Consider the following 27,038-nt stretch of genomic DNA (forward strand, 5'->3'; position numbering starts at 1 on the left):
CGGGGAACGTGGAACACCGGTGGACAGGCCGGCCCCTCCGATGCGGGGCACGATGGTGCGGGACTGGACCTGGAAGGGAGGACTCAGTGCTCACAGGGTTCTGCAAGGAGGTTAATCTCGAGGACTCTCTTTTCCCGATGGACATGCAAGGCTGATCACAGAGCCCGGGACAAGCCAATGCATTGAAGGATATGCGGAGAAAAAGGAACAGTGTCTCTTTGATTGATCTATATGGATACTAATTTCCTTTTGTCCTTTTGGCGTGGTGCGTCGATACGACGGCTCGTTTTTTCTTAAGTGGGATGGGAGTACGTTGAGTGTAAGCCATATGGAATTGGAAATGGTTTTGCTTTTAGATTGCATGCCTTTGACGAACGCCTGCTTTATCAGAAACTCAGGGAGGATCATGTGTGGCTAACATGCCAGCATGATCTGTTCAGTCAAATAGCCTATGTATTTGAAATAAAGAACAATTATTTAACTTAAAGAAAGGGTGTCTTCTCATTTGTGGTAGGGGAGGCATCGAAGCGACTGAGCCCTAGGTGTCTTATCGTTCGAGACAAAGGAATGCCATGGACAAGAGCATTCCAGAAGTCTGCGCTCCACTCTGAGGGATTCGGTGGTTGGGGGCCCACTTCTCGAGCTAAAGAAGCTGACATCCTGTCCATGCTCACACTTGGGGAGGTGGGCGGGTTACACTCTGGGTACACTTCGGGTGTTTACTGATGTAGGACTCTTTGCAATGTTAGAATCACTGCACTCCAATGGACAGGCTGATTGGAACATTCAGTCCATGGCCCTATGAAGAGACCGTTGCCCCCATGTCCCCTGACATTTTGAAGTGACAGCATTCAGTCTCGTTAGCGGTCAGTGTCCCGATCCCAGCTTTGAAGTGTGTATCAGTTGCTTTGGCAATGAGGCAAGTGGGGAAAGGTAGGGAGAAGCCTTCTGTTCTGACGGTGGGATGCTCAGACCCAGCCGCTTTTGGAGACAAGGGAGGCAGGGTCGGCCTGGATCCCTGGAGCTTCCTGATGAGATGAAGAAAAGGCCATGGAGGAAATGCGGTGTTCCTTCAACCTGTGAAACCCGATGGAAGCGGCAGGCATTATTTCCAGAGGTTGCTTTTGCCACTGGTGGATCCTTTTGCCCATTGACTGGGAGAATCGTGAATGTCTTCCTAGGATTTGACAGAAGTGCACTCCTGGAGTCTCAGTTCTAATGTGAAAATCTTTGGAGCAACCAGTGTGATTGATTGTACCATTGGATTAGAAGGCCTGGGAATTTCACAGACCTTTCCCCTCTGCGTGTCTTCAGGACACGGGAGGGGAAAGTGAGAAGCTGGAGAGTCGTCTAGTTGTTTGGTCTAGTACCAGTCTTAGCCTCTGGAGAAGGAAATGGCAACCCGCTTCAGCATTCCCGCCTGGAGAATCCCGTGGACAGAGGAGCCAGGTGGGCTGCTGTCCATGGGGTCGCACAGAGTCAGACAGGACGGAAGCCACTTAGCAATCTCAGCCTCAAACACACAGGCACACACAGGGATAGCTGTCCCTGGCAAAGGACTCTGGGGTGGCAAGGGAGCCGGACGGGCACCTCCTGGCGGTCGAGTTGGGTGACTGGATCACCGGGTTGTCCTGGTCACCCCACTGGGTCCGCTGTCTACATCCAGTCTCTCAAGAGTTAAGCCAATATCCAATCAAGAGGTCTCCGCCCACCTTGGGCCCATGCCTCCATGTGAAGGCCTTCTCTCTTCTCTGATTCAAATGCTCACTAGAAAAGTGGACGCAGCCGGTCATCTGCCTGGCCTTCAGAGTCCCCCTCGGACCCTGAAGTCCTCCTGTCCCAGCTGGAGTCCCAAGAGGCTGCCGCCATGCCCTCCTCCCCGCTCAGGGTGGCCGTGGTCTGCATGAGCAATGTCAACAGGAGCATGGAAGCCCACCGCGTCCTCAGGAAGAACGGGTTCCATGTCAGGTCTTTTGGAGCCGGATCCCACGTGAGGCTCCCAGGAGGGCCACGCAAGCCACCCGTGCTCTACGACTTCTCCACGCCCTATAAGAAGATGCACAGCGACCTCTCCTCTAAAGACCAAAAGCACTACCAAAGGAATGGAGTCCTACGCATCCTGAGAAGAAATGAGAGAATCAAGCCTGGCCCAGAAAGGTTTCAAGAGTGCCCAGATCCCTTTGACGTCATCTTCACCTGTGGGCAGAGGGCCTATAACCGGGTGGTGGCCGACCTGTGCGCCAGGGACCAGGAGACCTGGCAGCCTGTGCCGGTCGTCAACGTGGACATAGACGACACCCTGGAGGCAGCCAGCCTTGGAGCCTCGATCATCTGTGAGCTCTGCCAGGGTCTCCAGCAGGCAGACGACACGCAAAGTCGTCTGGCCGAACTGCTCCAGGCGGCCGAGGAGAAAACAGGAAGGAGCTTTCTGCACACGGTCTGCTTCTACTGAGGGAGCACCTTGGCTGGTTTCAGCTCCTTGGTCGGTAAGAACTCGTGCCCGGACCCTTGAGCCGCTGGGCATTTTCTGGGAGAGGCTTCTTCAAAGCCGTTTCTGCTACAGGCCGACTCTGTATGATTTGTTGTCAGGTACACCGCACCCAGTGAAGGAGGTGGAGGAGGAGAGCAAGGCATCGCACCGCTCGGGGAACGTGGAACACCGGTGGACAGGCCGGCCCCTCCGATGCGGGGCACGATGGTGCGGGACTGGACCTGGAAGGGAGGACTCAGTGCTCACAGGGTTCTGCAAGGAGGTTAATCTCGAGGACTCTCTTTTCCCGATGGACATGCAAGGCTGATCACAGAGCCCGGGACAAGCCAATGCATTGAAGGATATGCGGAGAAAAAGGAACAGTGTCTCTTTGATTGATCTATATGGATACTAATTTCCTTTTGTCCTTTTGGCGTGGTGCGTCGATACGACGGCTCGTTTTTTCTTAAGTGGGATGGGAGTACGTTGAGTGTAAGCCATATGGAATTGGAAATGGTTTTGCTTTTAGATTGCATGCCTTTGACGAACGCCTGCTTTATCAGAAACTCAGGGAGGATCATGTGTGGCTAACATGCCAGCATGATCTGTTCAGTCAAATAGCCTATGTATTTGAAATAAAGAACAATTATTTAACTTAAAGAAAGGGTGTCTTCTCATTTGTGGTAGGGGAGGCATCGAAGCGACTGAGCCCTAGGTGTCTTATCGTTCGAGACAAAGGAATGCCATGGACAAGAGCATTCCAGAAGTCTGCGCTCCACTCTGAGGGATTCGGTGGTTGGGGGCCCACTTCTCGAGCTAAAGAAGCTGACATCCTGTCCATGCTCACACTTGGGGAGGTGGGCGGGTTACACTCTGGGTACACTTCGGGTGTTTACTGATGTAGGACTCTTTGCAATGTTAGAATCACTGCACTCCAATGGACAGGCTGATTGGAACATTCAGTCCATGGCCCTATGAAGAGACCGTTGCCCCCATGTCCCCTGACATTTTGAAGTGACAGCATTCAGTCTCGTTAGCGGTCAGTGTCCCGATCCCAGCTTTGAAGTGTGTATCAGTTGCTTTGGCAATGAGGCAAGTGGGGAAAGGTAGGGAGAAGCCTTCTGTTCTGACGGTGGGATGCTCAGACCCAGCCGCTTTTGGAGACAAGGGAGGCAGGGTCGGCCTGGATCCCTGGAGCTTCCTGATGAGATGAAGAAAAGGCCATGGAGGAAATGCGGTGTTCCTTCAACCTGTGAAACCCGATGGAAGCGGCAGGCATTATTTCCAGAGGTTGCTTTTGCCACTGGTGGATCCTTTTGCCCATTGACTGGGAGAATCGTGAATGTCTTCCTAGGATTTGACAGAAGTGCACTCCTGGAGTCTCAGTTCTAATGTGAAAATCTTTGGAGCAACCAGTGTGATTGATTGTACCATTGGATTAGAAGGCCTGGGAATTTCACAGACCTTTCCCCTCTGCGTGTCTTCAGGACACGGGAGGGGAAAGTGAGAAGCTGGAGAGTCGTCTAGTTGTTTGGTCTAGTACCAGTCTTAGCCTCTGGAGAAGGAAATGGCAACCCGCTTCAGCATTCCCGCCTGGAGAATCCCGTGGACAGAGGAGCCAGGTGGGCTGCTGTCCATGGGGTCGCACAGAGTCAGACAGGACGGAAGCCACTTAGCAATCTCAGCCTCAAACACACAGGCACACACAGGGATAGCTGTCCCTGGCAAAGGACTCTGGGGTGGCAAGGGAGCCGGACGGGCACCTCCTGGCGGTCGAGTTGGGTGACTGGATCACCGGGTTGTCCTGGTCACCCCACTGGGTCCGCTGTCTACATCCAGTCTCTCAAGAGTTAAGCCAATATCCAATCAAGAGGTCTCCGCCCACCTTGGGCCCATGCCTCCATGTGAAGGCCTTCTCTCTTCTCTGATTCAAATGCTCACTAGAAAAGTGGACGCAGCCGGTCATCTGCCTGGCCTTCAGAGTCCCCCTCGGACCCTGAAGTCCTCCTGTCCCAGCTGGAGTCCCAAGAGGCTGCCGCCATGCCCTCCTCCCCGCTCAGGGTGGCCGTGGTCTGCATGAGCAATGTCAACAGGAGCATGGAAGCCCACCGCGTCCTCAGGAAGAACGGGTTCCATGTCAGGTCTTTTGGAGCCGGATCCCACGTGAGGCTCCCAGGAGGGCCACGCAAGCCACCCGTGCTCTACGACTTCTCCACGCCCTATAAGAAGATGCACAGCGACCTCTCCTCTAAAGACCAAAAGCACTACCAAAGGAATGGAGTCCTACGCATCCTGAGAAGAAATGAGAGAATCAAGCCTGGCCCAGAAAGGTTTCAAGAGTGCCCAGATCCCTTTGACGTCATCTTCACCTGTGGGCAGAGGGCCTATAACCGGGTGGTGGCCGACCTGTGCGCCAGGGACCAGGAGACCTGGCAGCCTGTGCCGGTCGTCAACGTGGACATAGACGACACCCTGGAGGCAGCCAGCCTTGGAGCCTCGATCATCTGTGAGCTCTGCCAGGGTCTCCAGCAGGCAGACGACACGCAAAGTCGTCTGGCCGAACTGCTCCAGGCGGCCGAGGAGAAAACAGGAAGGAGCTTTCTGCACACGGTCTGCTTCTACTGAGGGAGCACCTTGGCTGGTTTCAGCTCCTTGGTCGGTAAGAACTCGTGCCCGGACCCTTGAGCCGCTGGGCATTTTCTGGGAGAGGCTTCTTCAAAGCCGTTTCTGCTACAGGCCGACTCTGTATGATTTGTTGTCAGGTACACCGCACCCAGTGAAGGAGGTGGAGGAGGAGAGCAAGGCATCGCACCGCTCGGGGAACGTGGAACACCGGTGGACAGGCCGGCCCCTCCGATGCGGGGCACGATGGTGCGGGACTGGACCTGGAAGGGAGGACTCAGTGCTCACAGGGTTCTGCAAGGAGGTTAATCTCGAGGACTCTCTTTTCCCGATGGACATGCAAGGCTGATCACAGAGCCCGGGACAAGCCAATGCATTGAAGGATATGCGGAGAAAAAGGAACAGTGTCTCTTTGATTGATCTATATGGATACTAATTTCCTTTTGTCCTTTTGGCGTGGTGCGTCGATACGACGGCTCGTTTTTTCTTAAGTGGGATGGGAGTACGTTGAGTGTAAGCCATATGGAATTGGAAATGGTTTTGCTTTTAGATTGCATGCCTTTGACGAACGCCTGCTTTATCAGAAACTCAGGGAGGATCATGTGTGGCTAACATGCCAGCATGATCTGTTCAGTCAAATAGCCTATGTATTTGAAATAAAGAACAATTATTTAACTTAAAGAAAGGGTGTCTTCTCATTTGTGGTAGGGGAGGCATCGAAGCGACTGAGCCCTAGGTGTCTTATCGTTCGAGACAAAGGAATGCCATGGACAAGAGCATTCCAGAAGTCTGCGCTCCACTCTGAGGGATTCGGTGGTTGGGGGCCCACTTCTCGAGCTAAAGAAGCTGACATCCTGTCCATGCTCACACTTGGGGAGGTGGGCGGGTTACACTCTGGGTACACTTCGGGTGTTTACTGATGTAGGACTCTTTGCAATGTTAGAATCACTGCACTCCAATGGACAGGCTGATTGGAACATTCAGTCCATGGCCCTATGAAGAGACCGTTGCCCCCATGTCCCCTGACATTTTGAAGTGACAGCATTCAGTCTCGTTAGCGGTCAGTGTCCCGATCCCAGCTTTGAAGTGTGTATCAGTTGCTTTGGCAATGAGGCAAGTGGGGAAAGGTAGGGAGAAGCCTTCTGTTCTGACGGTGGGATGCTCAGACCCAGCCGCTTTTGGAGACAAGGGAGGCAGGGTCGGCCTGGATCCCTGGAGCTTCCTGATGAGATGAAGAAAAGGCCATGGAGGAAATGCGGTGTTCCTTCAACCTGTGAAACCCGATGGAAGCGGCAGGCATTATTTCCAGAGGTTGCTTTTGCCACTGGTGGATCCTTTTGCCCATTGACTGGGAGAATCGTGAATGTCTTCCTAGGATTTGACAGAAGTGCACTCCTGGAGTCTCAGTTCTAATGTGAAAATCTTTGGAGCAACCAGTGTGATTGATTGTACCATTGGATTAGAAGGCCTGGGAATTTCACAGACCTTTCCCCTCTGCGTGTCTTCAGGACACGGGAGGGGAAAGTGAGAAGCTGGAGAGTCGTCTAGTTGTTTGGTCTAGTACCAGTCTTAGCCTCTGGAGAAGGAAATGGCAACCCGCTTCAGCATTCCCGCCTGGAGAATCCCGTGGACAGAGGAGCCAGGTGGGCTGCTGTCCATGGGGTCGCACAGAGTCAGACAGGACGGAAGCCACTTAGCAATCTCAGCCTCAAACACACAGGCACACACAGGGATAGCTGTCCCTGGCAAAGGACTCTGGGGTGGCAAGGGAGCCGGACGGGCACCTCCTGGCGGTCGAGTTGGGTGACTGGATCACCGGGTTGTCCTGGTCACCCCACTGGGTCCGCTGTCTACATCCAGTCTCTCAAGAGTTAAGCCAATATCCAATCAAGAGGTCTCCGCCCACCTTGGGCCCATGCCTCCATGTGAAGGCCTTCTCTCTTCTCTGATTCAAATGCTCACTAGAAAAGTGGACGCAGCCGGTCATCTGCCTGGCCTTCAGAGTCCCCCTCGGACCCTGAAGTCCTCCTGTCCCAGCTGGAGTCCCAAGAGGCTGCCGCCATGCCCTCCTCCCCGCTCAGGGTGGCCGTGGTCTGCATGAGCAATGTCAACAGGAGCATGGAAGCCCACCGCGTCCTCAGGAAGAACGGGTTCCATGTCAGGTCTTTTGGAGCCGGATCCCACGTGAGGCTCCCAGGAGGGCCACGCAAGCCACCCGTGCTCTACGACTTCTCCACGCCCTATAAGAAGATGCACAGCGACCTCTCCTCTAAAGACCAAAAGCACTACCAAAGGAATGGAGTCCTACGCATCCTGAGAAGAAATGAGAGAATCAAGCCTGGCCCAGAAAGGTTTCAAGAGTGCCCAGATCCCTTTGACGTCATCTTCACCTGTGGGCAGAGGGCCTATAACCGGGTGGTGGCCGACCTGTGCGCCAGGGACCAGGAGACCTGGCAGCCTGTGCCGGTCGTCAACGTGGACATAGACGACACCCTGGAGGCAGCCAGCCTTGGAGCCTCGATCATCTGTGAGCTCTGCCAGGGTCTCCAGCAGGCAGACGACACGCAAAGTCGTCTGGCCGAACTGCTCCAGGCGGCCGAGGAGAAAACAGGAAGGAGCTTTCTGCACACGGTCTGCTTCTACTGAGGGAGCACCTTGGCTGGTTTCAGCTCCTTGGTCGGTAAGAACTCGTGCCCGGACCCTTGAGCCGCTGGGCATTTTCTGGGAGAGGCTTCTTCAAAGCCGTTTCTGCTACAGGCCGACTCTGTATGATTTGTTGTCAGGTACACCGCACCCAGTGAAGGAGGTGGAGGAGGAGAGCAAGGCATCGCACCGCTCGGGGAACGTGGAACACCGGTGGACAGGCCGGCCCCTCCGATGCGGGGCACGATGGTGCGGGACTGGACCTGGAAGGGAGGACTCAGTGCTCACAGGGTTCTGCAAGGAGGTTAATCTCGAGGACTCTCTTTTCCGGATGGACATGCAAGGCTGATCACAGAGCCCGGGACAAGCCAATGCATTGAAGGATATGCGGAGAAAAAGGAACAGTGTCTCTTTGATTGATCTATATGGATACTAATTTCCTTTTGTCCTTTTGGCGTGGTGCGTCGATACGACGGCTCGTTTTTTCTTAAGTGTGTTGGGAATACATTGAATGGGAGCAATATTGAATTGGAAACAGTTTTCCTTTTAGTTTTTATTGCATTGTTGAATGCAAATGCGTTTTTTATTAAAAACTCAGGGTAGATCATCTGTAGCATATTTTTGGAAATCCAACCATGATTTGTTTAATCCACTAGCTTAACAATGAAATGAAATTATAAATCGGTATTGTCTGTGGTGTCATTTATTACTAAAATCTAAGCCCTATTTGTTGAAGTATGTATCTTGTTTAAATAAAACAAAAGGAAATAAATCAAAATAAAACTCATTAAGTTAAAAAAATGTGTCTTCTCTTTTGTGGTAGGGGATTGATCTTACCAATTGGGTGTCTTGATTTCCTTTCTTCAAAGCCTTTAAATCCCTTGTAGAAAAGCATTCTTTTCTCTTGAGCATTTACTTCTTGCTTCAAACATTCGTTGTTTTGTGTTTTGTGCTCCTCCCAATATGGCTCCTCATTGCACGGCAGTGAAACATTCTTGGGTCTGACCAGCTGTGCCCGCAAGTCCTGTGTGACTCACGGGAGAAATTAAAGGAGAGGTAGTTGAGATGGTGAAGTAGTTTACTCACTATCAGAAAGTAAGTGTGGACTTTGTTATCCGTGCAGGTGGGATGGAGTGCCATGGATCTGGAGGGATCAGGGAGTACAGGACGTCCTGAGGACAGGAGTGCACTGAGGAGTAGGGAGGTGGCTCTGCATAGGGGGAGAAGCTGTGGGAACTGAGGGAGGTGTTGGAATTGAAAAGACAAGACTTGATGAGAAGAGAGAGGGATGGGTATAGAAGCACTCTCAATTTCCGTCTTTCTGTACATGTGAGCAGGTGCATCTATATCAGAAGGGGCAGTGGTAGGGAGATGACGGGTTTCTTTCCTGGTAGAGTCAGTGGTATTCAAGATCAGTCTCTCACCTGAGGGTGGACAGTCATGGTCAGGAATGGAGAGGGAGTAGGAGAGTAGGTTGAGATGATCTTTTCCAATGATGGGACCACAAAACTGAAGTAGGGAGATTTAGGAGCCCTTTAAAAGAAAGAGGAATGATTTGTCCAGGTGAACTTATTTTGCCAGAAAATCCACATGCAGAAAAAGCTGTTGGTTGAATTCCTGTCCGTAGGGATATTCAGGAGGCAAATATGAGAGAGTGCAACTGGTTCAAAGTGCTGTAGATGTTACACAGGAGCGACTATAGTGATGCCACTTAACATAATAGGCATCCACGGAAAAATAAAGGGGATGGAACTGGATGGAATGGATGCTGAAGCATAGTTTGTCTAAGAGCTATCAGAGTTGAAAAAAATAAAAGATTGGAAGGTGGGTGGTTGAAGGTTGGTGAGTATTCTGCTTCAGATATTGATGTAGTGGCAGAGATCTGGGTGGAAGTGTGGAAGTTGCTGTCACAGGGGAGTGTGCAAACCAAGGCAGTTGGGGAAGAAGTGACCATACCAAATTTTGTGGGTGTTGAATGGGTGACATGTGCACTTGTAGGGTTTGTTAAGTATTTTACCTGTATCTAGTGATTTTACATCCAAAATTGACAGAATACGGGCTTCCTCAGAGTGGTAAGTCCAGAAAGACAGAAGATAACTTTGAGAAGAGATTTTGTCTACAGGATTGATTTAAAAAAAATAAGAAAGAAAAGAGGTAGTAATCATAAAAAAGATGTTGACATCATCCAAAAGAGGACTGGCTCTAAAGGAAGTCAATCTTCATATAAATGAAAACATGTTCAAGGTTATCTCAAGGTGAGAAAACAAGGACGGTGTCCAGTTAAATAGGGCTCAGAATTGCCAAAAGTGAAGGAAACCCTGCCCTGTAAGGTCTCCTCTACCAGCACTGCAGACAACAGGAAGGGTTATGGAGTGACACAGGAGCCCTGCTCTAGCACTAAGAGCTCAATGGTCGGCTGCCATAGTGCTGGCATGCTGAGCGAGAATCCCCTGTCCTCACCCTGAGTCTCAGAGATAAATTCAGGAGCACACAAAGCAGATCAGAAGTAGAGCTTTTCGCCACTGTGTGACCCTAGAGCCATCCTAGGAAGACAAAGAACCATGATGAAATCACTTCCTCCTGTAGTATCATGATTGCAGTTTGGGCTCTGAGATCTTTTTTTTTTCTCTCTCTCTCTCCCTGTTTTTCCAGGCAGGATGATTTAGGCTCAGGCAGTGACTATTAAAAAACATTTTCACATCATATTTGAGAGCTGACTACCTTTTCAGGTGTGGCTGTCCTTTTCTCTAATCTGGCTTTTCTCTTCAGAATATTCAACCTCCCATCTAGAGGCAGTGCTTCTCAGGGACTTCCGAGGTCCAGTCAAGTTTCTGAAATCTCTGCTATTAGTCAACTTGCTCCCAATCTTTAGTGCACATCCCTGCGATCCAATTCAGTGGTCTGGGAGTCCAATTCCCAGGTTAAACAAGCTCTTCTTCAGTTCATGCGCATGCTCTGGGGGTCACACTTTGAGTAGACTTGGGCTGTTTACTACATATGACTCTTTGCACTCAGAGAATCACTGCAATGGATAGAACATTCAGTCTGTGGCTCTATGAAGAGATCTTTGCCCTCGCCATTTCGAAGTGACAGCATTAAGTCTCCTTAGTGGTCAATGTCCTGACCCCAAGTTTAATATCTGTACGGTTGCTTCATCAGCTATGCAAATGGAGAAAAGCAATGAAAAGGCTTCTATTTTGAGTATGTAGTGTTCACACTGAGCCTCTTTTGGAGACAAGATAAGGGAGGAGGATCTGCTTGGTTCACTCCAGAATTCTGATGAATTGAAGAAAAGAGAAAGGAGAAAATGTCATGTTCTTGCAACTTGTGAAACCCTATCAAATAGCAGTCATATTTTCCAGAAATTTCTTTTGACACTGGTGCATGCTTTTCTTGACTGATAGGAAGAACCATGAATGCCTTCCTAGGATTTAGCACAACTGCTCTACTGGAGTATCAACTCTAACATGAAAATCTGGGGAACAACCACTGTGATTCTTGCATCATTGGATTCGGAGGCTCAGGAATTTCAAAGACCTTTTCCACATGCATGTCTTTACCTCTTTGGAAGGCTGGTGAGAAGCCAGTGAGTAGTCTAGTTGTTTTGCCTGATACCAATTCTAGCCCCATACACACCAGCACAGATGGAGTTAACTGGAGACGGCAAAATGCTCAGGAGGAGGGTGGGGATAGGGTGGGCACATCGTGGCATTGAGGTTGGGTGATTGCATCACTGGGATTGTTCTGAAAACAGCACTGGGTTCTCTGCTCCCAGGCCACCATTCAAATCCAATCAGTCAAGAGTTAAGCCAATCATCAATCAAGATTTCTCCTCCCACTGAGGACAAGTGCCTCCATATAAATGCCTTCTTTCTTCTTTGACTCTAACAGTCCTTGGAAGAGCTGGACCCAGTCGGTCATCGCCTGGCCTTCAGAGTTCCCTCAGCCCCTGAAGTCCACGCGTCTGGCTGGAGCCCCAAGTGGCCGCCACCATGCCCTCGTATCCGCTCAGTGTGGCTGTGGTGTGCATGAGCAACATGAACAGGAGCATGGAGGCCCACCGCATCCTCAGGAGGAAAGGATTCCAAGTCAGGTCCTTCGGAGCTGGATCTCGAGTCAAGCTCCCAGGAAGCGCACGCAGCCTCCCGGTGGTTTACGATTTCTCCACCACCTATGAGGAGAGGCGCAAGGACCTTCTGCGCAAAGATCGACAACGCTATAACAGCAACGGCATCTTACACATCTTGGGAAGAAACGAGAGAATCAAGCCTCGCCCGGAAAGATTTCAGGAGTGCAGAGATCACTTTGACCTCATCTTCACCTGTGAGGAGAGCGTCTACGACAGGGTGGTGGAGGAGCTGTGGGTCCGAGAGCAGGAGACCTGCCAGCCTGTGCACGTGATCAACGTGGACATGGCCGACAATGCAGAGGACGCCACGCTTGGGTCTTTTATCATCTGTGAGCTCTGCGAACGCCTCCAACAGGCAGACAACCTGGAGGACTCTCTGGTCGAGGTGCTCCTGGCAGCCGAGCAGAAAATGGGCAAGAGCTTTCTGCACACGGTCTGCTTCTACTGAGGATCTTGTCTGGTTTCATCTCCTCTTGCTCAGCACCTGTGTCTCGACATTGGGCTAGGTGGTGTTTTCTGTCAGAAGCGGCTTCCAAGGCCTTTCTGCTAAAAGCCATCTACATGATTTTTCCCAGGTACACTCCAGTCTGGGAAGGAAGTGGAGAAGGAAATTTCTTTCTGCCAAAGTAACACGAACGCCCTGGAGGCATCCAAACCCTTCCACGCTGGGGGACGATGGTATGGATTCTTGACCTGGAAGGAACCCTTCAGGGCTCACAGGGCTCTGCCAGGAAGTTAACCTCCAGGACTCCATTATCCATATCAAGAGACCGAGATTTACAATGGACAAGTGGTGCGCTGAAGGACATGCAGGGAAGAAGAACAAACAAGCCCCACACCATTTCCATTCCATCATTGGTTTTTACTTCAGCATTTTAATACAATCTCTTTTGTCATTTTTGTAGTGTGCATCAGTATAAGTGAGTTATTCTTTCTAGTGAGCTAGGATTATATTTAATGTTTCAACTTTAGAAATCTATTTTTAGATTGTATGTATTTTGGTAACTGCAACTTTCATAGAAACTCAGGTTCGATAATAGTATGCATTGATTGCTAAAATTTGAGCATGATCTGTTCAATTCAATATTCATGAAATGAAATAAAAGCTTCTAGTTTATAGAAAATGGATCTCCTAATTTTTGGTAGGGGTTGGGTCTTGCAAAAGGAACACCTTGGTTTCCTACTGTTCAATCTGAATGAATTCCTCAGGGTAAAGTGCTCTTTCCTCAAGCGGATTTTCTTCATGCGTAAAAGGTTCACTGAGTATTGAACTCCTCTAAAAGTGCATTCTATCTATAGGGAAGTGAATCATCTTGGGTCCGACCAGCAATGACACTGAGGCTTGTGTAACTCACAGGAGAAAATAAAGGAAGGGGGAGTTGGCCTGGTCGAATGAGGTATCTTGCTATGTCAGAAGGTTGATGTGGACTTTATTGACAGAGCAAAGGCAGGATGGAGCAACGGTGGACCTGGGGGCATGGGATGAGCTAGTAGAGGATTTCCCGAGGAGAAGTGTGGATTGAGCAGTAAGGTGGAAGCTCTGGACAGGGGGAGAAGCTGTGGGATCGTAAGAAGATGGTGGAGTTGAAAGGACAGAACATGCTGAAGAGGAGAGAGAGGGAAGAATTTAGAAGCAATGTCAATTTTCTGTCTTTCCACACTGGTGACGGGGTGTACTTATCCAAATGGGGCAGTGTTGGCGGTAGGGAGGTGAGGGTTTCTTTCCGGGTACATTCAATGAGCTTCAAGGTCAGTCTTCCATCTGATGTTGAGGCAGTCAGGGCCAGAATGGGAAAGGGAGCAGATAGCGTGTTGAGATGATCATCTCCAATGATGGGAACACAAAATAGAAATAGGAAATGTTGGGGACCCTTTATAAGAGAGAGAAACGATCTGTCCAGGAGATCTTACTTTTGTCAGAACATTCACTGGAAGGAATTGAGAAAATATTTCTGGTTGGTTTCCTGTCTGTAGAGGCATGGAGGAGGCAAATATGATAAAGCATGTAAAAGTGCGGCTGGTGTTCCAAAGGAGTGACTCCAGTGATGCAACGCAACATAGAAAATGTCCATGGAAAAGTTAAAGGGAAAGGGTTGGATGAAATGGATGGTGGGACACGGTTTGTCTAAGAGTCCTTAGACCTGAAAAAATCATTTATATGGAGCGGTGGATGTTACCTACAGAATTTGGCCAAAACTATGAACTGCTGGCTGGATAAGGGCATAGCAACCCTCTCCACTGTTCTTGCCTGGAGAATCCCATGGACAGAGGAGCCTGGAAGGCTACAGACTGTAGTGTCGCACAGAGTCAGATGTGACTGAAGTGACATAGCATGCACGCAGTCATGAACTGCCGGCAGCATTCCAAAGGTATTTTCCAGGCTTCCTCAAGGTGATTGCAGTCCCAGGATGCAGAGTCCTGTTCTTCGTCATTGGATGGTCCTTTTACCAGCCTCTTAGGATGCTCCTCACTGTGGCAAGGTCTTTTCAGCTTCAAATCCACCAAAATCAGCCACAGTTTCGACCAGAGTGCTGCTAAATTCTCTGCAGGACTTCTGACACTCTGTTAAAAAAAAAAAGAAAAAAGAAAAAAACAACCTGGAATTGGGTGGATGGGACTAGAACAGGTGTTGTTAAACACGGTGAGAGAATAATTTCCAGGCCGGATTAACACCACTGGTGTTGGTGGTTTTGCTAAAGGGAGGGGAAATTTGTTATTTTTAATGCTAACTAACAATGATGTGTTTCTAAGTGTGAAGAATGGAAAAATAAAGATTTAGATGTGCTCCTGGACATACAGTGGTTTCTTGACTAGACAAACATAATTCCAGTTAAGACACAGAGGAAAATGAAATATTCAGACGGTTGTTGTAGGTGAAATGGCAGCATTTGAATGCAAATTGTTGAAAGACATGCATGTACATGTAATTAGATATGTTAAGTATGCCAGTGATAGCTCTGGGACTCTTTGACGGGGCATGTGGACATGGCTGTGGGTATGTCAGAGCAAACTGTAGTTTGTGACCTGGGTGATATTGGACTTTATAGTCCAAGAGACAGCAGCCAAACAATATATGTGTCAGTAGCTTCATTCATCATTATTTAAAATCCCTCATTTCAGTTGTTTCTTGATTTTATATCCCCCTTCTGACTGTTGTTCTTGCTTCACTTCACTCTAAATCCACAGGGCAGAGGATATAATACTTCTACATTATTCCACTGGCCAAAGCAAGTCGTGAGGCCATCACAGATTCAAGGGAGTGGGGAACAGACTGACCTCATGGAGGAGAAATTGGCATGTGTGGACAGTGGAGGGGTTGGGTAGGGAACGCTTATTGGCATGCATTTGTGCAGATAGTCAGCCTTATTGGAAACACTATCCCATTGGAAATGTCTGAAAGCTTGACAATATAGTCTTAAGGACTAAGTTACTCTCAAATATTGCTGGGAGTCATGAAAAATAGTATAGCCTTTACAAAGGGAATCTTTCCACACAGGACAAAAGTACAAATGCATTTACCCCTGGACCAAGGTACCTCCACTTGCAGAAATAGACCATAGATCTTTCAATAGAGTTATCCAACTGGAGAAGAGAGAGAAAATACAGAAAAATAGAGAGATCTTTTATAAAAAAATATATTTTAATTGGAGGACAATTGCTTTACAGTGTTTTGTTGGTTTCTGCCATACGATGTGAATCAGCCATAAGCATACATATATCTCTTCCCTCTTAAGCCTCCCTCCCACCGCCTCCCCGTTCCACTCCTCTAGGCTATCACAGAGCAGCACACTGAACTCCCTGTGTTATACAGCAGCATTCCGCAAGCCATCTATTTTATAAATGGAGGTGCATATATGTCAACGCTACTCTCTCAATTTGTCCTGCCCTCTCCTTCTCCTGAGCTTTTCTGGTTGCTCAGTGGTAAAGAATCCGCCTGCCAAGCAGGAGACACAGGACACCACTACGCATCTTGTTGTGGTTTTTTCATTACATCTTTAGTTGTGGAGATGCTTTCCTGCTAGTCTTAGTGTCATTTTCACTGATAGCTGTTCTGTAAATGGTTGCAGTTTTGGACTGCCCATGGAAGCAGGTGAGCTTAGGGTCTTCCGACTCTGCCACGATGGCTACACCTCTACATATATGAGTGTGTTTTTTACGTATGCTTGCTCAGTGTACTCTTACATGTTTGTACTGTATTTGCTCTCATGTTGAATATTTTCTTCCAAACAGCTGATAATATAAATAAAAGGAAAGAATTAGTAAACATTTGCTATGTTTAATGTTTTAAAACAATAAAGATTTACTGATACATATGCTCATTATTTATGGTAACATTATGTTAATGGTGAATACATATGAATTTTAAGATATATGTGAATTTTATACTTCTCGAAAACACAAAAGTATGATGAAAGCAATCACATAGGGGCAAATGGCAGGAAAATGTCTGAATGAGAGGAATAAAACAAGTGTAGCCATTCAAAGCATAGCATACCCTAGTAAATAAGAGTTTAACAATTACCCAGGAAAGTTTCCAAGTCATTACATTCTAACCTCCAGCCTAGGAGTAGGGAGGTGAGCTAATCTAGTTATGAATTCTATGTATAAGAAAGTGAACTAAGACCTCAAAGGCACTGATATCTTATGAGTTATTAAAGACTTTGCAAGAAACATTTACAAACCCATTCCTGATAAAAATGCTCTATGACAACAAGATACATAGTTATTTGATTAGTATTTCCACTGTACCCTTCCACGTCTTGATGCAAAAGCTAACCTAAAACGTGATGAGCATTACTGAGGAGAGCACAAGGGTAATTTCCATTATGATAGTCGTATCTGCATGGGAAACAGCAAATGAACTACCAGGTCCTGAATCTGCTTGGTCTTAATGCCATAAACCGTGGGATTTAATGTAGGTGGAATGAGAATATAGACATTGGCCAGGAGAATGTAAATATGGAGTGGAATGTGGTATCCAAACCACTGAGTGAGAACTGGGAAGATCCCAGGTCCATGAAAGAGGATGATGACACAGATATGGGAGCCACATGTGTTGAGAGTTTTGTGAGGAGCATCTTGGGAAGGGATGTGGAAGACAGCACGGAGAACAGGCGTATATGAAACAAAGATTAGCACAACATCTAAGACCAAGGTCGACATTAGGACAAAACAAATCAAACCAGATGTTCTGTGTGAAAGTCGCTCAGTTGTGTCCGACTCTTTGTGACCCCATGGACTATACATACAGTCCATGGAATTCTCCAGGCCAGAATACTGCAGTGGATAGCCATTTCCTTTTCCAGCGTTCCGTTGGATATCATTGCAGGAAATTTTTGCCAGGACAACGTGTTTACAAGCAGTGTTTGGGAGGATGTTACTCTTATAAAAAGTCAGTCTTTTCAGAAGAAATATTACAGGAAAAACTGTACAATAACTTCTTAGGAAGATGGATATACGAATTTTCCCTATCAGTGTATGTGTCAGAACAGTGGTGTATCACAGCGGGTAGCATACGGCAATGTAGCAGTCAAATGCCATCACCAGCAAGATCCCAGACGCGTAAATGAAAGTGGAAGAGAGGAAGAATACCTGAGAAATGCAGCGATCCAGGGAGAGCTCTCCAGCATGGAACCAGAGGATCGCCAAGGCCTGAGGCACTATGCGCTTGGAGAGGACAAGGTCTGCTCCGGACAGCACGCAGAGGAAGGGGTCCGTGGGTTCATGGAGGCTGCGCTTGGTGAGGATATTGAAGAGGAGCAGGCTGTTCCCAAGCAAGGCAGCTGTATAGGAAATAACAAAGGGGATGGAAATCCGCATGTAGTGGTCTTCAAGGCCAGGGATGCCCAGCAAGCAGAAGACCGTGTGGGTAGCACCAGTGTGGTGTAAGGTCCTCATACTTGGGAAGTTCTTCCAGCATCTCGTGGCTTTTCATGGAGACAGAGGAAACCCCAAAATACATGCAAACATTTCTTTTGAATTATCATTTGATTCTGGTTCCTACTTCATCCCATTCCATTCTGATGATGTCAGGAATTTTGGATATATATATAAATAAAGATAAGTAAGGTATGACTTGCTTTCTGAATGAAGCCTTAATTTCACAAGCAAGACGGATCCATAGCGCAGTAGAGAAAATTAAATGAGTATGGTAATAATTAACATCTTGTTGTCCAAAATTAAGCAAATACACAAACAGCATGGAAAGAATAATTTACTCTGTATTTGTGTTGGTTTTGAGAATGAGTTCTTTTTGAACTCACCTTAGAAAATGGTTTTGTGACTCTGGGTAGGGAATCGGGAGGAGCAGAACAAAGGCCTTCCCTGAGCAGGTAGCTGTGTCCTGTTGTTTTGCCTACAGAATAAGGAGTAGGATAGTATAACATGAGTTTTGAAGTCGTTTTTGAAACCTCATCAGTATTTAATGTGTCCCTTGTCCATTTCTTTCTAAGAAACAGTGATAAAATTCTGGTAAAGACCCAAAACACTTGTGCACCATGTATCCAGGCCAGTTCATCATATAGTCCTGTTATCTATTGTACTACATAAGAATGAGGAGTTGGCAGGTCACATGGAAGGAGGAGCAGTGGGCCCAAATTCTTCACCTCTTGGAGATGAAGAAAGAAAGGTTCAAATGTTTCAGTTTCTAGAAGAAACACAGGTGGTTTAGTGGACAGAGGTCTCTTTTCCCCCGAATCAATATCCAAAATTGCTATTTGTAAAAGGAGTGTTTTTATACTATGAAGGCCAAACTCAAGGGCTTACCCTTTCCATGCCCTCTCTCACTATGACTGAAGTTGACTCCCATGTGCATCTGCATTCTCAAGAGAGGAGCTTGGTGCAAAACTCAGGTAGTTGCAAATTCAGGAATCCATGAAATAATGAAGTATACTGATCCACAGCTTTCAAGATCTGCATTTTTAACAGGGCATAATTGAAGATCCAGCACAAAGTAAGTCACAATGAGTGTTCTCTGCCCTTCCAGAATGGATACTTCTCACCTCTGAATTTATTTAACAGAGTGGGAAAATCCTCTCCTATTTTTATTCCTGTACCTTCTAAGTAATGACTAAAATTGTCCTAAAAATATAATCGTGCAACAGAAACCCAGTAGAGCTGTGTGAGTGAAGATGTTCCTGCTGTGGGCAGCTACGAAAGCCAGGTCAGTCTGTGACCAGGCAGCCATTTTGAGGATCGATAGTGCCCTGAGGAAGGCCATCCTCCTGAAGGAGATGGAAGACACCAAAATAGACATGAAAATGCCATTGGGGGGCGGGGGGATAATGTCTGTGCCGTATGCTGAGAAGCTTGTAGCGAGACAAGGTTATACAAATGAAGCAACATGAATGTTAAGTGATTATAAAGAGGAGGCCGATGAGGACCAGCTTAGAGATGATGACGGACACTGGATATTTGGGAGTAAGAGGAATTTTTCTTCTAGGAGCCAGAGGAGAGATGCTGAGGAGCTCAATGTTTGTGATGTGGTCTATGGGTACATTGTGAGTGCTTGATAGCTATTTGTTTACTGAATCAAATCTAAAGCAACTTCTCCAAACCGGCCTCATGCCGGTTCCCCCAGGCTGGGTCCAGAGAGCTTCAGTATCATGGAGAATTTACTTGCTTCTCCCTGCTGTGTTCCCGAGAGAGCTGACCCTATTCAGGATACTGTTCACCATCTGCCCACTATGTCAGCCATGTGCTTGTGAAGTAATTTCCTCACATGCCATTTATTTCCTCTGATTTCACACGGGATCTAATCATCAAAACACATATCTCAAGAATGGAAGAAAATTTGATTCCCTGACCGTTATTCTCCTGTTGATTTTAAACTTTCTGTGGTCTGGAAATTGTCTTTTTCCTTTGTGCAGTTCTAGACCTCAGCATATCAAGGCAAAGTGCAACTACTCAAAATGTTTAACAAAGCAAACAAATGACAAATATCAGGTAGGTGTGCTGAAGGATCAGTTCGGGGTAGCCGTGAATAATCCTCTTTAATGCCTCAGATATTTGCACCAGTGAGGATCTGGGGCCATCATAGAACCTCCTCTGGAAGGTCTTAGGGATCCTTGGCACAGTGAGAGCTAATGATGGGTCCCACTTCTTTACACTCTCCTTTCCCAGACAGCACTTTCCATCCTACTGGGACAGCTCATATGTATGACAGTGGTTCAGTGGTGTGCTGGTAACCCAGCTCAGATGCACATATATATACCTAATATGTAGATAAATAAGTAAATAAATAAATAGTCCTGATTTGCAGTGCTTGCCAAATTCTGTGTATGCACTCCTCCAAGGTGTATTTCATGCTACAAGGTGATATCACTGAGTGTGGAGTTTGCATGGAATGGGCAAAGGGGCAGGTACAAGTGGATCTGGCACACAGCTGCTTTTGTCTCTCTGAATCTGCTTCCTTTACTCTACACAATGGTCCTAATATTTTCAACCACTTTCTTTAGGCTGCATAACATCTCATCTAGTAATGGTCTTATTGCCTGAAATATCACTCCACGGCAACAATAAATGTCACCTGCTTCAATGGAATTCACATGGGTTAGAATGGGTTAAGTCACAACCGGGTTCTCAGAGTGATGGTGCCAGGATCTTAGCTTTTATGCATTTGCCTGAAAGCCTCGGTGGCAGCTATCACCCTAGGGAGACCAGATTTCGAGTTACCTTTTCAACAACGTCTCCTTATCCCACATATGTGGATCATGTCTTTAGGTCTCTTTAAGCCTTCATTTTCCACTATTTTTCTCTATACATCCCTTGATCAGATGTGCTCACATACTTATTTCTAATAAATCAATTCTTAGTATTACTACTCCAAATATTTGTGTTTCTTTTTCTTTATGGAAATTAATAAAATCAATCCTGTTTTCAATCAGCACAATTTAAAGATTTATATGTGAATTATTTTAAAGACACATTACACAAAAGCATTTCTTTGTAATTTAAACAGACTTGAATTAAATTTGTACTGTGTTTCGTGGCCAAGATGATGGAATAGGAAGATCCATAGCTCGCCACCTGATGGACATGGGTTTGGGTGGACTCTGGAGTTGGTGATAGACAGGGAGGCCTGGTGTGCTGCAGTTTATGGCATCTCAAAGAGTCAGACATGACTGATCGACTGAACTGAACTGAAAAAAGGAAGTAATCAGTGAACTGGAAGACACAGTAGTGGAAAGCACTTAAGATGAAATTTAAAAAAGCATTAACTAAAATGAAGTTTTAAGTGACCTCTAGGACAATCTCAAGTACACTTTTGCATTATAGGAGTCTCAGAATCAGGAGAGAGATAAGGATGGGAAAGAACTTATCTGAAGATATAATAGCTGAAAATTTTCCTAACCTAGGGAAGGAAACAAACATCCAGGTCCCTGAAGCGCAGAGTCCCAAACAAGATACACCCAAAGATGTCCACATCCATGCACACTTTAATTAGAATGGAAAAAATTAAAGATAAAGAGAGAGTCTTAAAAGCAGCAAGATAAAGACAGCTATTCATAGCTACATACAAGGAACTCCCATGAAACTGTCAGGTGACTCTTCAGCAGAACTTTTGCAGGTCAGAAGAGAGTGTGGCATAAGAATATTCAAAGTAATGAATGGAAAAAACCAAAATACTGTACCTGGCAAGGCTATTTTCAGATTTGAAGATGAGATAAAGAGTTTTACAAACAAGCAAATACTAAAGAGGTTCAGCTCCAGCAAACCAGCTTTATAATAAAAGTTAAAAGGACTTCCTTAAGTAGAAAGGAAAATATTGCAATTAGAAATGTGAAAATTACAAAAGAAAAAATCTCAGTGGGACATCAAATACAAAGGTAAAGAAGTATATCAACAATTTATAAAGCTAACAGGTACACCCATGGCGGATTCATGTTGATGTACGGCAAAACCAATAAAATATTGTAAATTAGCCTCCAATTAAAATAAATAAATTTATATTGAAAACAAACAAACAAAAAAGCTAACAGGAAGGTTACAAAGAGAAAAGGAGAGACTTCCTGCTGGTCCAGTGGTTGTGAATCTGCCCACCAATGCAGGGACAGAGAGTGGATCCTTGGTCTGGGTAAATACCTCATGTTGCAGGGCAATTAAACCTGTGAGCCACTAACTACTGGAGCCACCGTGCCCTAGAGCGCATGCTCTATAGCAAGAGAAGCCACAACAATGAGAAGCCCTAATACTAAAATGAAGAGTAGCCCCTGCTCTCCACAACTAGGGAAAGTCCATGAGCAGCAACTAAGACCCAGTGCAACCAAGGAGAATAAAAGACTAGAGGAGTAAAATTTTGTATATCCAAATAACTTGTTAGGGAATAAATAAAACAAAAAGATGTAACATATGATGCCAAATAGTAAATGAATGTGTGTGTGTGTGTGTGGGGGGATGCAGAGTTATTAAAATAGACTTGAATTTAAGATTGTTGTTATTCAATTGCTAAGTCATGTCCAACTCTTTGTGGCCCATGGACCACACCATTGCAGGCTTCCCTATCCTTCACTATTTCCCGGAGTTTGCTTAAACTCGTGTCCATTGTGTTGGTGATGCCATCCAACCATCTCATCTTCCGTCATCCCCTTCTCCTCCTGCCCTCCATTCTCCCAGCATCAGAGTCTTTGCCAATGAGTCGGCTCTTCAGATCAAGTGGCCAAAGTATTGGAGCTTCAGCTTCAACATCAGTCCTTCCACGAATAATCAGGGTTGATTTCTTTTAGGATTGACTGATTTCCTTGCTGTCCAAGGGACACTCACGTGTCTTCTCTGGCACCACACTTCAAAAGCACCACTTCTTCGAAGCTCAGCCTTTTTTATGGTCCCACTCTGCCATCCGTACATGACTACCGGAAAAACCATAGAACTCAGTAGGTTTTGTAAACATTCTGTTAGCAATCCCTGAGACTCATTATCAGGTTGCAGAAGTACCCCATGTCTGTTAACACTTCCCAGTGCTTTTCAGGGTCATTAGACTTTTTGCTCTTTCAAACCTGCTTTCTGTTCAGTTGACCACCCTTCCAACTGGACCATGTCCCTTTTCTTGACCACATACAGCTATTAACTTGTATAAGTTTTGGGGTAATTTATCATGTCTACCTTTTAAAATGACTTTACTACAATATATTTGTTTTAAATTTTTTTAAATTATGAAAGTATGATAACACATTTACAGGAGACTTGTGAAATACATGTAGTTCCTCTATATATTGTACTTATTTTTTTAAGTAGGTAAATTAAGATTTTAGTTGGAGTTTCAATATCAAACTCTCAAAAATTAATAGAATGAATATTCAGAGAAGGAGAAGGATATAGTAGAGCTGAAAGGCACTGTTAACCAATTCAACATATTTTAAATTTATACAATTTTCACACATCAGTAGCATACAAATTCTATTCAAGTCCCTATAGACTGTAAATTAGGAGGCCCTGGAATATATCTAGGGACATAAAGCAAGGTGCAAAACTTTTATGTTCTAAAGGTATTGAAATCATATAGAATCTGTTCTCTTATCATTGTGAAATTATGTTAGAAATAAATATTAAAATATATTTGAAAATAACCCACATATTTTCAAGTGCAATGTGACATTTACCAAGAGAGATTTTGAACTTAGCCTTCAAAAGCCTCGATAAGTTAGACTGAGAAAAGCACCAAGGGTGATTGCAAGGAAGAAAGCATTTAAATGAGAAATTAGAATCAAAATGAGAAATTAATATTAAAGATACCTTAAATAAAATCCCTTGTATTTAGAAATTAGATGTCTACTTTTAAATGATGGGTGTATCTAAGAGGGCCATAACTAGGAAAATTAGAAATTATTTGTAATAGAATAAAAGTGAAAACAGAATTTGACAGAATTTGTTTCATGAGGCTGAAGCTTCTCAGTGCAATTCAATACAATATGGGGTCTTGAATAAGGTATGAAAACAAATAATGGACAGTATCATAAAATTTTGTGAAATTTGAACCAAATCTGTGGTGGTGGTGGTGGTTTAGTCACTAAGTCATGTCCGACTCTTGCCACCCCGTGGACTGTAGCCTGCCAGGCTCCTCTGTCAATGGGATTTTCCAGGCAAGAACACTGGAGTGGGTTGCCATTTCCTTCTCCAGAGGATCTTCTCAATCCAGAAATTGAACCCAGGTTTCCTACATTGCAGGCAGAATCTTTACCGACCAAGCTATGAGGGAAGAGGTACAAAATTTGATGAACAAAATCTGTACTTCAGTTAATAATACTGTATCACTTGTGAATTTCCTGTTTTTTTTTTAATAGCAAAGTATTTCTTTATGTTCTCAAAATTGGATTAGAAGTTTGAAGCCTCATTCAAGTTTTCTTTTTTTAATCACTAAGATAATAAATTTCCTAGAATGTTAACAGTATGCTGCTGCTGCTGTTGCTACTAAGTTGCTTCTGTCATGTCCGACTCTGTGCCACCCCATAGACAGCAGACCACCAGGCTTCCTCATCCCTGGGATTCTCCAGGCAAGAATACTGGAGTGGGTTGCCATTTCTTTCTCCAATGCATGAAAGTGAAACGTGAAAGTGAAGTCTCTCAGTCGTATCCAACTCCTAGCGACCCCATGGACTGCAGCCTACCAAGCTCCTCCGTTCATGGGATTTTCCAGGCTGGAAAGAGTACTGGAGTGGGTTGCCATTGCCCTCTCCAGTTAACAGTAATACTAGATGCCAAAATACATGGAACTATAAAGGTTTGAACAAATATAAATTAGAAATCTAACATTCTATTCATACTAAGTCAAACAAGTAGAATCGAAATGTCATAGATTTTTTAGCTAGGCAAAATTCATAAATTTTCTAAAATATATATATTATATATGCTATATATATGGATATATGTATGTATATAAAAGCTTCCTTACTATGCTTGATAAAGGCTTAAGACAGAACAATAACATCAAAACGAGACAGAGAAATTGGAAAACAAACTGGGAGCACTGAAAACAAACAAAATGGGAGCATTGAATATGAAATTTAAAAAGTGGAACAAACTGGATAAAAGTAAAAGATCATCATACAGTCCACTTGTTTTTAAACATGCTTGCTTATGGGAAACACATCTGGTGTTTTGTAGAAGAGTAGCAGTACCTGGACATTTGTATTTTTCAAAATATTTCAAGATAATCCTGATATGCATCTAGACGTCAAAAAGTGATTACAAGTTTTTCTATTAAATGGTAGTTTTAGTGAAATAGAATTGTATTATCTTCTGTTGACCAATCATGATACAATGATATTAAGTGAAAAATAGTTGAATAATCACAATAGTAAAGATGTTTATCAGTTTTCACAATAGCCAGACCAAAACAAAAAAATAGAAGATAATTACAATTGAAAGGCATAATGGAAACATGATTAATCTAACAATATAAAATAATTACATACAGTTTGGGGAGTGAAATAGAGTGATGTGGTATGTGGAAGTGCGTACATGCACATGTTTTCATCTGCCCAGTCAATCTGTCTTTTGGTTGGTGCATTTAATCCATTTACAACTAAGGTGATTATCAATATGTATGGGATTCCTTGGTGGCTCAGATGGTAAAGGGTCTGCCTGCAATGGGAGAGACGCGGGTTCGATCCCCGGGTCAGGAAGATCCCCTGGAGAAAGAAATGGCAACGCACTCCAGTACTCTTGCCTAGAAAATTCCATGGATGGAGGAGCCTAGTGGGCTACAGTCTGTGGGGCTGCAAAGAGCTGGGCACGACTGAGCGACTTCACTCACTTCAATATGTATAATCCCACTACCATTTTCTTAGTTGCTTTGGGTTTATTTTGTGTAGGTCTTTTCCTTCTCTTGTGTTTCCTGCCTAGAGAAGTTCCTTTAGTATTTGTTGTAAAGCTGGTTAGGTGGTGCTGAATTCTCTTAAGTTTTGCTTGTCTGGAAAGATTTTAATTTCTCTACCAAACCTGAACATGAGTCTTGCCGGGTAGAGTAGTCTTGGTTGTAGTTCTTCCCTTTCTTCATTTTAAATATATTGTGCCATTTTCTCCTGGCTTGTAGTTTCTGTTGGAAATCATATTTACTTTTCATGCTATAACAAATGAAATGGTTTATAATTTTGCTTTAAACTATTTGCTGCTGCTGCTAAGTCGCTTCAGTCGTGTCAGACCCTGTGCAACCCCATAGACGGCAGCTCACCAGGCTCTCCCAGCCCTGGGATTCTCCAGGCAAGAACACTGGAGTGGATTGACATTTCCTTCTGCAATGCATGAAAGTGAAAAGTGAAAGTGAAGTTGCTCAGTCAGGTCCAACTCTTAGCAACCCCTTGGATTGCAGCCTACTAGGCTCCTACGTCCATGGGATTTTTCAGGTAAGAGTACTGGAGTGGGTTGCCATTGCCTTCTCTGAAACTATTTGCTACTAGTATTTAAAAATATAGTTTGTTTTTTAAACTTTTATCCTAAAACCTTGCTAAATCTGTTTCAGTGTTGTATGGATTGTTAGCATTTTCTATATACTCAATCATTCCATCTGTTAATAATCTATTAACAAATAGTGGCTTATTAATAGTGAGAGCCAACGAAGTGATGCTTTTGAACTGTGGTGTTGGAGAAGACTCTTGAGAGTCCTTTAAATTGCAAGGAGATCCAACCAGTCCATCCTAAAAGGAATTAATCCTGAATTTTCATGGGAGGACTGATGCTGAAGCTGAAACTCCAATACTTTGGCCACCAGATGGGAAGAACTGACTCATTTGAAAAGACCCCGATGTTGGGAAAGATTGAAGGCAGGAGGAGAAGGGGATGACAGAGGATGAGATGGCTGGATGGCATCACTGACTCAATGGACATGAGTTTGAGTAAACTCCAGGGGTTGGTGATGGACAGTGAGGCCTGGCGTGCTGCAGTCATTGGGGTCGCAAAGAATCAGACTTGACTGAGCGACTGAACTGAAATAGTGGTTTAAGTGTCCTTCTCCAACCTGAATATCTTTTATTTCATTTTTAATAGTGCATTTTCCATTCACTCAGTGAAGGACACCTTGATTGCTTCCAGGTTTTGGCAGTTATAACTAAAGCTGCTATAAATGACCATGTACCAGTTTTTGTGTGGATGTACATTTTTAGTTCATGTGCAACTTCTGGACTGTATGGTAAGAGTATGCTTAGTTTTGTAAGAAGCTGTTGTCTTCCTAAGTGGCTGTGC

At 45.2% G+C, this 27,038-nt stretch overlaps 5 pseudogenes; 4 read left to right on the forward strand and 1 right to left on the reverse strand.

Moving 5' to 3' along the window:
* Positions 1,789 to 2,452, forward strand: LOC108637631 (annotated as a pseudogene).
* LOC102189142 lies at positions 4,432 to 5,095 on the forward strand (annotated as a pseudogene).
* Positions 7,075 to 7,738, forward strand: LOC102188879 (annotated as a pseudogene).
* On the forward strand, positions 11,728 to 12,312 carry LOC108637632 (annotated as a pseudogene).
* On the reverse strand, positions 16,689 to 17,762 carry LOC108637606 (annotated as a pseudogene).

This window comes from Capra hircus, chromosome 15 (genome assembly GCF_001704415.2).
Source record: "Capra hircus breed San Clemente chromosome 15, ASM170441v1, whole genome shotgun sequence".
Taxonomy (NCBI): Eukaryota; Metazoa; Chordata; class Mammalia; order Artiodactyla; family Bovidae; genus Capra; species Capra hircus.